Genomic DNA, 12,561 nt, shown 5'->3' on the forward strand with positions numbered 1-12,561 from the left:
GGGGGCAATGCTTCGAGCCCGCGTACGTCAAACACGCATACAATGAATTAGTGTGTAACAAGTTGTAAAATTCTATCGAATTTATATTTACTATATAACATATTTGTGTATATTCGATGTCTTATACATAGAACTCTGTTTATTTTCTTCAAACCAAATATATCCGGGTTTGACTGTAGTCATTATTATTCTTATGGTATGACAATGGTTATGGCATTCTACGTTTTATATATGAGCAAACATTCGGAATGTATATGGGTACAATTCTGCGATGGAATGTTGTACTGCAATATCGCTACCTCTCTTCCTATTTGCGCGAAATTTGCTATCTTTCATTGTTACTTTCTTAGATGCGAAGCAGCTTATGGAGAAGATCAATCAGGTGTGCGTAACGACCCCTACTGCGCACGCGCAACAGCTGGCCCATGCACTCAGAACGCACTCATGCACTAGCGTGGTCCGGCCTGTGTAAATGGCTGCGTATGAGCTGTGGCCTTCTCTAACACTCACTCAGCAATCACGTGATGGCGTCAGAGAACGAGATTCTGCAGACGCGCGATGTACCCTCGTGCTCCCGGCGGCGTGCTCCAACATGTGTTCGGGACAAGGAACGGCAACAGACACTAAAGTGAATTCACGGTCTGCTCCACTTGCAAGGACGCGTTAACATCGAACAAGGTGGCTGAATTGAGCGGGACTTGAGTCGACACATTGGCTGCTTCACATGACACTTATGGTTTCCTTTAGTGGGAGATGGTGTAATTTTTAGAAGACGCTGCCATATGCCAGTAAAAGCACCCATACTGTCTTAAAAAACTTTGAGCGCTAACTAAGATGGTGATACAGTTAAGGACTGACACCAGCGCTATCTAGTGAAAGCTCTATTAAACAATATCACACATATATACATATTAAACGAAGAAAAGCTGATACAGATGCAACAGATAGACAACTGAGACAAAGATTAACAGAAAAAAAATTGGCAGATCCCATGTACAGTGGGAATCGATGATATACGAAGCACGAATGAGAAATGTCAATATGTCACATTAAAATCAGCACAACGTTACGAATTGGAGGTAAATGATGCCGTAAAAGACTTCCGTGTCATGATTATCATGTTTGGATGTGTCGTTTATCTTTGTCATCTGTTCGCGTCCCTTGATACCAAATTTTGGATATGTAGCGCTAGCGGAACGCCCGCGAATGTATGTTTATACATGACATGCGTGTCACAATTATCATGTTTGCACCAGTCATATACTTCGCATCCATTTACGTCACGTAACACCGAATTTGGTATGTGTGGAGCTAGCGAAACGGCCGCGAGCGCATCATAAAGAGCCCAATATACTCTGACGCAACGTTGACGCACGAACAGGCTAGGCGCTAGCAAAACGCGCACTCTATAGTCTGACGCCAGGCGTGACCAGCATCCGTCGGCACGGCCCGACGGCAACCAGCGCAAAATGCGACATGCTGCATTTCGTGCCGATGCGTTACCCAGACAACACTGTGTCTCCTTCATTTCGTGACGGAGGGACGCCGGACGCGCTGAAACGTGCATGCGTCAAAGCAACGCAGCGCGGCGCGCGCCTGGGAGTATATGGCAGGACCGGCGCCTGGCGTGGCAACGCCGGTGTGATGAAACGAAATGAACGCCGGAGAGCACAAGCACCGCGTCACGTCAAAATGTATTGGCGCCTTGACTGTGGCATGTAGTCATGTTCTCACATGACACGCATCTCATGATTATCATGTTTGCACCAGTCAGATACCTTCGTAATCCATTGACGTCATGTAATACCAAATTTGGCATATGTGAAGCTAGTGAAGCGGCCGCGATCGCATCATGAGTGTGGCATGTAGCCATGTTGTTACAAGACACGCATGCCGTGATTATCAGGTTTGGATGTGTCATTTACCTATGTCGTCCGTTCGCGTCGCGTAATACCGAGTTTGGTACATGTTGTTATGCCTGCGAGTCGACAGCGAACGTCCGTGCCTCTGAAAAAGGCAATCTGTGTCAAGGCCAGCCCGCGTCGCCCGCCTGACGCGATCAACAACTCAACGGCGCCTTTCTGGCGTGCACGTGCAGTGAGTCATCTCCGCAAGCGAGCCCGTCGAGTAAACAACTGGCGCCTTCCTGTCTGGCGGGTCTGACGCAATGCCTTGCGACGTCACTCGTCCTTGGGTGCAGCCACCTGCAGCGCAGCTTCTACAGATTGGAGGAGAAAGAAGGACGCGGCCAAGCGGCGACCTCATTGGAGGATTCTGACCTCGCGACCAGCGGCGGTTCGGGTTGGACGTTTGGGTTGGACCCGGGGCATATAAAAGAAGCCCTGCGGCGCGTCGAGAGGACCCCTTTTGACAAGAGACCCATTTCAGAGCAGACTTATGTGTTAGAGAGGAGAGCTCGGCTCTGCGAGTCCCTGTCGGCCCCAGTGCCGATAACGCCTCTGTATATATGCTGTACATGAACCTTGTTAAAACTCACCATCGTCTCGTCCGCTCGTCTATCAGCTTTGCGCAGAAGCAGTCGCGAGCTGAGAAACCTACGCTACCAAACGGCAGGTGACCTTTCCGGCGGAGTTCGAAGCAGTGGCGCCTTCGGGACCGTGTTAGCGTCGCCGTCCTTCGAAACAGTGGTTGCAGCGGTGAGATTTCGAGGCGCCCTTCGTAACGTCGTCGGAGGTGCGCGTCGCAACAGTGGTTGGCAGCTGCGAGATCGGCCGGCGTCAGCGACATCTATGCGGTGAGTGCCTCATATTTTTCCCTCAGTTCACCAGACTACTCTAGCTCAGGTTGTAGTAGTTTAGAGAAGGGCTGTTTGAAGCATTGAAGTGAGCTTTGATCGTTTCAAGCAAAGTCGAAGTGCTTTAAAACCAAAGTTAATGCGGAGGGGGTAAACACGGGAGTGTGAAAAATTGCTTGCGCGTCTTGCTAGTAGGCTTATAGTGGGTACGGCAAGTAGATTCTTAACAGGGCAAACAGCAAGAGGCTAGTGTGAATGATGGAGAACCTTAAAGTGCAGGAACTCATCGAAATTTGTGAGGAACTCGGCATTACTTTGGGCCGTGCGAAACGGAAACAAGCGATCCTTGAGGTCATGAAGGATGAGGGCGTGTCGGCTGAGGAAGTCGATGAGGCCTGGGTGGATATCAAAGCACGCCGCGAGGAGGCTGAAAGGCGAGAATCTCGCGAAGAAGCTGAAAGGCGAGAAGTTCGTGAAGAAGCTAAAAGGCGAGAAGCTCGCGAACGTCAAGAAGCTGAAAGGCGCGAAGCTCACGAACGTGAAGAAGCTGAAAGGCGAGAACGCCGCGAGGAAGCCGAGAGACAGGAGCGCCTCGAGTTGAAACGAATAGAATTGTCAATACTACAATGTTCGCAGGCGCCTAGCGTAGCTTCTCCAACAGTTCAGGTCAGCGGTTATGCAATTCGGGACCAACTGCCACCGTTCGTAGTAGGCGAGGACATGGCGAAGTATCTCGTCAAGTTTGAACACGTCTGTGAGCGAAACGCTTTGGAGCGGTCTTTTTGGGCGCAGAACCGGTTAGCTCTTCTTCCCGGCGAAGTGTCCGACGCGATAACTTGCTTGTCGAGGGAATCGTTTGAGAGCTATGACGAGGTTAAGGAAGTGCTCTTGAGACGTTATAAGTTGTCACCCGAGGCTTTCAGGCAAAGGTCCCGGTATGCTGAAAAGGGGAATGAGTCACACGTTGACTTCGCGTTTCGTCTTAAAGCCGATTTAATTGAATGGCTCAAGGGCGAAGGTGTTTATGACGACCGCGATGAAGTGGTGGAATGCGTTGCATTGGAGCAATTCTACCGCTGCATCGAGGAGGATGTCAAACTTTGGCTGCAGGACAGACTTGGTGAAGTACAGCTAAACAAGGCAGCAGAGTTATCTGAGGAGTATTATACTCGCCGAAAGTTGCATAGCAGGGCAGTGCGCGTTGAAAAGGATGAAAGGAAAGAGGGCTTTTCGAAGAAACCTGATCAAGGGAAACCCGCACCGTAATTTCAAGAAGGACCCGTCTCTTACGAAGGACAGTGTAGGGGAAGGGCAAACAGAACGGAGAAATCGAGTGAGGTTCCTAAACAACGCACTGATACCACACGGGCGTTTGAATCACGGAAGCCGCTAATCTGCTACAACTGCAAAAAGGAAGGGCACATCGCGATAAACTGTCAGGAAAAGTTTGCTTTCGCAACAATCCGAGAATCAGAAAAAAACGTGCGGTTGTTGGAGCCGTATCTCCAAGAAATTAGGGTGAATGAGAAGACGTGCCGAGCACTTAGAGACTCAGCGGCAACCATGGACGTTGTCCATCCTTCATTGGTGTCTCCGGATGACTTTACAGGAGAACGCGCGTGGATCAGGCAAGTCGCCGAGGAGCAGAGTGCTTGCCTACCAATAGCTACGGTTGTCATTGAAGGCCCGTTCAGTAAGCTTCGCACTGAAGCGGCTGTGTCTGCCGCGCTAAACGATCGTTTTCCTTATCTTTTCTCCAACAACTCAGAGCAGTTTCTCAAAGAGCAGGGTAAATCGTTCTTCCCCAACTTAGCGTACGTGGCCCTCACGCGATCGCAAGCGCGAAAACTTTCGCGGAAGCTTGATCTTGTTCAATGTGGTGAACTCTCAAGTGACCTTGTCGGCGGGTCGATGGAACCCCAGAAAGGAAATTTTCCGCGTGAGTCATGTGAGCAGTCACGCGAGCGGCCCGTCGCCGAAGCGACCGGCGCGGTATGCGTAGGGGGAGACGACATGACGCCATTGAGTCAGAGCGAGAGGGTTGCAACGCTCTCGCCTGTAGCGGAAAGTTGGAGCGAGCTGTGGAGGGATGATCGAGAGACGCCCATTCAAGAGCAGCGCGAGGACCTCTCGATTAAAGCGCAAGTGGAAAGCCACATGAAAGTTGCACAAGTGTTCTCGAAAGAGTACAACGACAAATCGGTGAAGAAGCGCGCTTTTGAAGGAGGAAGCCAAGTAATGCTGCTGCAGCCGTCCAGGAGGAACAAGCTTGAGGTTGATTGGGAAGGGCCTGCCAATGTAATATCGAAGCTTCCCGATACGAATTATGAAAAGAAATTAGGAAGGCAGCAGAACAAAATTTAGAACTGGATAAAACCCAACGTTCAACATCAAGCAGTCGTAATTCAGCTGTTGAATGCTTCAGAGGAAGAGGAAGCAGAAATTTTTAGTTCTTGTGAGGTAATCGAAGGGGGATCGAAAGTAATCTGGGAGCAGATAAACCTAGAGCCTGCGTTAAGTGAAGTCCGGAAGGAGGATCTGAGAAGGATTGTTTCCGAGTTTGGAGGCGTGTTTTCGGACCGCCCCGGAAACACGACGGCGATCGAACACGATATCGAGCTAAGCGGTGAGGAGTCAATCCGTAGCAAGCCGTATCGTTGTTCCCCTGTGCAACGTCGCAAGTGTGAGCCGCTCTTGGTACCGCATAGGTATCGTCGCCTAAAAATGGCCGGTTACTGAGGTGGAGCATGATGCTCCAATTGCACAACTTTGACGTTCGCTAAAAAAAGGGGGAAAGCCTAACGCTAATGCAGGTGCATTGAGCAGTGCGTTCTAGCTAGTACCTTCTCAACCTTTCAGTTTCTCGCTGGCGATTCCGGGCAAAATTTTGACCTCATCATGACCTTAGCTGAGCGCTCTCGTCCAGAGTGAGCTCAAGGAGCCAACTTTATGTTGTATTCTAATTCGTTACGTTGTTGTACGTGGGAAAAAAATTTGAGTTGTCATTTTAAGAGTCTTGTATCCCACATGTGCCTCTTGATGTAGAGGGAACGAAATTCCAAAAGACACGTAGCTAGGTATATGTTGAACTATACTTTGTCTGGTGTTCTGTCGGGTGACCAAGGGCACTTGCTTGTGTCGTGTGTTGTCTGTTGTCGCACCGTTCTTGGCAAGATGCAGAACCATCGACAAGTGCTGAAACCAAAGATTGTAAGAAGAGACGAGCAAAGCTGGTCAACAAGTTGTGTCGACAAGCCAGTGGAGCTGGGATCCGTCCTCAAGAATGGGATGTGTTCCCGGAACGGAGTCTGGAGCTGCATTCTCACCATGGCCCTGGAGGCGAACCTGGAGGGACCTGGCGAACGAGCGCGCCTGTCATCCGAGCCCCGTAGAAGCAGCTCGTCTTTTCGGCGCATTGTCTGGCGGCGGGGGTGCTATTATGCCTGCGACTCCACAGCGAACGTCCATGCCTCTGAAAAAGGCAATCTGTGTCAAGCCCAGCCCGCGTCGCCCGCCTGACGCGATCAACAACTCAACGGCGCCTTTCTGGCGTGCACGTGCAGTGAGTCATCTCCGCAAGCGAGCCCGTCGAGTAAACAACTGGCGCCTTCCTGTCTGGCGGGTCTGATGCAATGCCTTGCGACGTCACTCGTCCTTGGGTGCAGCCACCTGCAGCGCAGCCTCTCCATATTTGAGGAGAAAGAAGGACGCGGCCCAGCGGCGACCTTATTGGAGGATTCAGACCTCGCGACCAGCGGCGCTTCGGGTTGGACGTTTGGGTTGGACCCGGGGCATATAAAAGAAGCCCTGCGGCGCGTCGAGAGGACCCCTTTTGACAAGAGACCCATTTTAGAGCAGACTTATGTGTTAGAGAGGAGAGCTCGGCTCTTCGAGTCTCTGTCGGCCCCAGTGCCGAATTTGTAACGCCTCTGTATATATGCTGTACATAAACCTTGTTTAAACTCACCGTCGTGTCGTCCGCTCGTCTATCAGCTTTGCGCAGAAGCAGTCGCGAGCTGAGAAACCTACGCTACCAAACGGCAGGTGACCTTTCCGGCGGAGTTCGAAGCATTGGCGCCTTCGGGACCGTGTTGGCATCGCCGTCCTTCGAAACAGTGGTTGCAGCGGTGAGACTTCGAGGCGCCCTTCGTAACGTCGTCGGAGGTGCGCGTCGCAACAATGTGAAGCTAGCGAAACGGCCACCAGGGTATCATGAGCGTAGCATGTAGTCATATTGTTACATAATACGCATCTCGTGTTTATCATGCTGGCACCAGTATCATACTTTCGTCATCCATTCACGTCTCGTAGTAACAAATTCGGCATAAGTGAAGCTCGCAGAGCGGCCGCCAGCGCATCGTGAGCGTGGAAAGTAGTCATGTTGTTACATGACACGGCATCCCATGATTATCATGTTTGCACCAGTCACATACCTTCGTCTTACATTCAAGTACCGTACTACCAAACTAGGTACCTGTGACGCTAGCGAAACGGCCGTGAGCGCATCATGGGCGTGGCATGTAGTCATGTTACTTGACACGCATGTCATGATTTTCATGACATGCGTGTCATGCTAAGGTCTGTTGCTTGTATTCGCCATGCAATCATTTCATACCTTACCAGTTTTGCAACATGTCATGGGAACGAAACCACCGCAAGAGCTGCATGACCATGAAATGTAAATCATGACATTCATGGCATACATGTCATGATTTTCATGTTATGACCAGTCGAATATGTTCTTTATACAGTCATGTTATCCCGTACCAAGTTTGTATCTATATCTTTATTCGAACGGCCAGGAGAGCTAAATGTTGAAGGTGGCTAGATAGATAGATAGATAGATAGATAGATAGATAGATAGATAGATAGATAGATAGATAGATAGATAGATAGATAGATAGATAGATAGATAGATAGATAGATAGATAGATAGATAGATACGTTCAAAGTCGCCGAAGTTTGCTAATAAATGCTTCGCATTTAAAAATAAATTGGCAGCATATCCACGGAGTGAATGATGGAGAGTGGGGCGAAGCATTCTTCCGTTCATTCGTTCTTGCTTCCTTCCGTCTGTGCGACAGTCCATGCGTCCATCTGCCCGTCCGTGCATGCGTCCGTTCCTGCGTTCGTCCATGCATCCGCCCCTGCGCCCGTTCATGCGTTCATTCATGCATCTGTCAGTGTGTCCGTTCGTCCATCTATGCAACACTCTAAGTACCACCATCTCGCACCTTTTCATCATATATTCCCCATATAGAAACACCGCCATCCAGCGGACATTCCAAGGACTAAACGAGAGGTGGCACACGCACACTTTCTAACAGCTTGCGCTTCGGGTCTTTAACCACCTTTAGCCACCTCGAGTTCATGGTATATACTAGTTCACTGTATTCATGGCACCGCGGCCCAACACTTGCTAAGCCTTTCTAAACCCAAGGAGGTTACGCCCAGCGAGTATAACGTAGCAACCTTTTCCTGGCAGATAGAGCTCAATGTACATGCCAATGGCTGCATGGGAGATGAAAGACAGGAGAATTCGGCTTTTACTTTCTTACGGCTTGCACTTCGTACCTACTTCCCACCTTTGACTACCTCGAGTTCATTCATGGTATATACTAGTTCATTGTATTCATGGCACTGTGGCTCAACGCTCGCTAAACCTTTCTAAAACTAAGGTGTTTACACCCAGCGGGTATAACGTAGCAACACTTTCCCTTCAGATAGTGCTCAATGTACATGCAATGGCTGCTAATGGGGATCGCAGCGTGCACGTTAACTAAAAGCCGAATGCTCCTATCTCTCATACCCCAATATCAGCTATTGGCATGTCCATTGAGCACTATTTTTTTGTTGTTCAACAACGCACAGAAGGAATCTCTCAACGGCACCACCTTGGAGGTCAAAATGTTTGCAGGTCAAAGCGTAAGACTGGTTACATACTACGACGGGACGCAGGACTAACGGGTGCCGCTCTAAGGAGCTTAGCCCCTAAAATAAAAATAATTACAAACAAAGCAGAGCGCTTGGATCCTGCAGGATCCAAGCGCTCTGGATCCTGCAGGATCCAAGCGCTCTGCTTTGTTTCAAGCGCTTGGATCAGCGCTTTCAAGCGCTGATCCAAGCGCTTGGATCCTGCAGGATCCAAGCGCTCTGCTTTGTTTGTAATTATTTTTATTTTAGGGGCTAAGCTCCTTAGAGCGGCACCCGTTAGTCCTGCGTCCCGTCGTAGTATGTAACCAGTCTTACGCTTTGACCTGCAAACATTTTGACCTCCAAGGTGGTGCCGTTGAGAGATTCCTTCTGTGCGTTGTTGAACAACAAAAAATAGTGCTCAATGTCTGCTTGGACCTTCAGGCTTTGCACCACTTGTGCAAATCTGTCAAATAAATGCGAATCATTTTTAACAAGCTTCGGTGAGTTTGAGCGTATGTATCTCTCTATCTATCTATCTATCTATCTATCTATCTATCTATCTATCTATCTATCTATCTAGCCGCCTACGACTTTAACTCTCCTGGCCATTTCGATAATGGTATCGATGCCAAACTTGGTATGGCGTAACATGACTGTATGAAGAACATATTTGACAAGTCATAACATGGAAATCATAACTTGTGTGTCATGATTCACATTTCATAATGCTGCAGCTCTTGCGGTGGTTTCGTTGACATGGTGTTGAAAAACTGGTATGGTATGGTATGATTGCATGATGAACGCAACCGACAGGCCCTAACATGAAAATCATTACATGCGTGCCATAAATAACATGACTTCATGCCACACTGATAATGCACTCGCGGCCGTTTCGCTAGCTTCACATATGCCAAATTTGGTATTGCGTGACGCCAATGGAGGACGAAGGTATGTCACTGATGCAAACATGATAATCATGAGACGTGTGTCATGTGAGAACATGACTACATGCCACAGTCAAGTTGCCTATATATTTCGACGTGACGCGGTGGGCGTGCTCACCGGCGTTCATTTCGTCGCGTCACGCCGGTGATGCCGGGCGACGGTCCTGCCATATACTCGCTGGCGCACCACGCTGCGTTGCTTTGACGCATGCGTGTTTCAGTGCGTCCGGCGTCCCAGCGTCACGAAAAGAGGGAGACGCAGTCTCGTCTGGGTAACGCATCGGCGCGTAATGATGATGATGAAAAACATTTATTATAAAAGAGAGAGGTACGGGGCCAAAGCATGACCCCGCTACATGGTCGGCGTCCTTGGTCCGGGACACCGCATGACGAGGCCCCTACTCGCGCCCGTCTCACCAGAGCCCGTTGAGACTCTAGTGATGAGCAGTTGAGGAGGGCAGTCTCCCATGCCTCTCGGGAAGGGGTAGGGGAAAGGGGTAGGTGGGGATTTTTCGGACATGCCCATACCATGTGGAAGATATCACACGTCTCCCCACAGTGTGGGCACCGCCCATCTGTGTTCGCATCGAAATGTTTTAGGATTGCAGGACAGAGTAGAGTACCTGTCTGCAGGCGCCTTAGAGTTCGCTCTTCCGCCTTACTCAGCCCCTTTGCAGGAGCCGGGTAAAGGCGGTGAGTGTCGCGATAATAGGTCAGAATTTCTTTGAACCGCAGCAGCGGTGTATTGGCCTCCGAGTCATAAGAGCCAAGGTGAGGAGCCCGGTGGGTAAGCGCTCGGGCGGCCGCGTCAGCGGCCTCATTACCTCGTAAGCCCTGATGGCCAGGAGACCATACGATGCGTTTCGGGGCTGGATCAGCGAGAGCCCGTTTTAGAATTTGGCTAGCTAGGGGGATATCTCTCCTACCAAGTAATGAGCACATGCTTTTCGGGAGTCCGTGATGATAACTTTCGAGTTTGGGTCCGCAGCAGCAAACGCTATCGCGACTTCCTCAGCGCGCTCTGGATTTTGTGCTCGGAACGAGAGCCCATTGACATGCTTTTCCCGGTGAACTACAGAGGCCGTGTAAAATCTCGTGGGCGAAGGCCCTGCTATATCTACGTAGAATACACCAGGTCGGGAGCCGTGTTGCCTCTCAAGCGTCCGAGCCCGCGCCTGTCTTCTGCTTTCGTGCGTGTGCCCATCCATGTTACTGGGGAGTGGAGCGACCGAGAGCATGTGCCGCCACAGTTCCGGAATACGCTCCGCCTCCTCTGCAGTGCAAGTGTGCTGTATTTGTAAGCGGTTTAGCAGGCGGCGCCCGGGAGCCGTCTGCACGAGCCGCGTATACTGATTCATAAGGTGGGCCTCCCACAACTCCTGGTAGGAGTTGAGCACACCTAACGCCCTCAGTTTGGCGTTGGAAGTGGCCACCGGGAGATCCAGAGCTCGTTTAGTAGCCTTACGAATGATGGCATCTATTCTTTCGTCTTCTTGCTTGTTAGTGCGAAGGTATGGGACGGCGTAGAGGATCCGGCTAGTCACGAAGGCATGGGCGAGCCGAAGCGCGTCCCTGCCCCGCAGACCACCCCGCTTGTTGGAAACGCGGTGGATCATGCGCCCTACCTGTTCGCCTATTCTCTTGAGTTTCGCTATAGTGGAGTCCGGTCTGAGTCTGTGGTGAATGAACAGGCCCAGAATCCGGAGCTCCTCCACCTCTCTGATGGGAACCCCAGACAGGGAGATGTGTATGGCTGACTTATCTCTTGGCTTCGCTCTAACGTGCAGAAGCTCTGATTTGTTTGGAGCACATTGGAGTCCACAATCGTTGGCATACGCCTCGACTATGGATGCGGCCTGCTGAAGGCGTTCCTGCATTTCACCAAGGCTCCCTTCAGTGGTCCAGATTGTAATATCGTCGGCATATACTGCGTGTTGTGTGCCTTCCACCCTGGCCAATTCGCTTGGAAGGCGCATCATAGCAATGTTGAAAAGGAGCGGTGATAACACTGCTCCCTGTGGGGTACCCCGTGTTCCCATAATGTACGGGCCATATTCCTCGTCCTCGATCCGAAGAAGTGCCTGGCGTTTAGAGAGAAAATCTCTGACATATGCAAAGGCCTTAGCCCCGCAATCGGTGGAGCTCAAGTTAGCCAGGATGCTGCTGTGTTTAACATTGTCGAAAGCCCCCTTCAGATCAAGGGCGAGGATGGCTTTATCATTGTGTTGCATACTTATGGGCTGTATGACGGCCCTATGGAGCTGGAGAAGGACGTCCTGTGCAGACATGTGTGGGCGAAACCCAACCATGGTGTCTGCAAAGAAGCCCTTGTCCTCAAGGTATGGGGAGTGGCGATCCCGTACCATCGTCTCCATAAGCTTGCCCGCGCACGAAGTCAGTGATATGGGCCTCAGATTTTCCGTATTCATGGCCTTGCCTGCTTTGGGGCGGCGCGTAATGCAGCATGTCGCATTTCGCGCAGGTTGCCGTCGGGCCGCGCCGACAGACATTGGTCGCGCGTGGCGTCAGACTATATGTAGAGTTCTCGCGTTTTGCTAAGGTTGGGTCGCTGTGCCCAGCGTGCGCACGCGTGAATGCTAGGGACGGCTCACTGCTCTCCTATAGTTGAGTACCAAGTACGCTAAATCGTTAACAAATTTTTCTAAACACATTAGAGTATATTGGGCGCTTCATATGCACTCGCGGCTGTTTTGCTAGCTCCACATTTACCACATTGGATGTTACCTGACGTCAATGGATGAGGAAATGTATGACTGGTGCAAACGTGTTAATCTTGACATACGTGTCATGTAACAGCATGACAGCATACCACGCTCATAGCATGCTCGCGGCCGTTTCACTAGCTCCACGTACACTAAAATTGGTATCATGTGACTAGAATTGATGACAAAGGTAAACGACACATCCAAACATGACAACTATGAC

The 12,561-nt window shown here is 50.4% G+C and overlaps 1 protein-coding gene across 1 annotated transcript in view; it reads left to right on the top strand.

Moving 5' to 3' along the window:
* The window catches only part of LOC142785088 (uncharacterized), a 60,088-nt gene that overhangs the window by 6,167 nt on the left and 41,360 nt on the right, over positions 1 to 12,561 (top strand). The window lies entirely within an intron of this gene.

This window comes from Rhipicephalus microplus, unplaced genomic scaffold (assembly GCF_043290135.1).
Source record: "Rhipicephalus microplus isolate Deutch F79 unplaced genomic scaffold, USDA_Rmic scaffold_18, whole genome shotgun sequence".
In the NCBI taxonomy this organism is placed as follows: domain Eukaryota; kingdom Metazoa; phylum Arthropoda; class Arachnida; order Ixodida; family Ixodidae; genus Rhipicephalus; species Rhipicephalus microplus.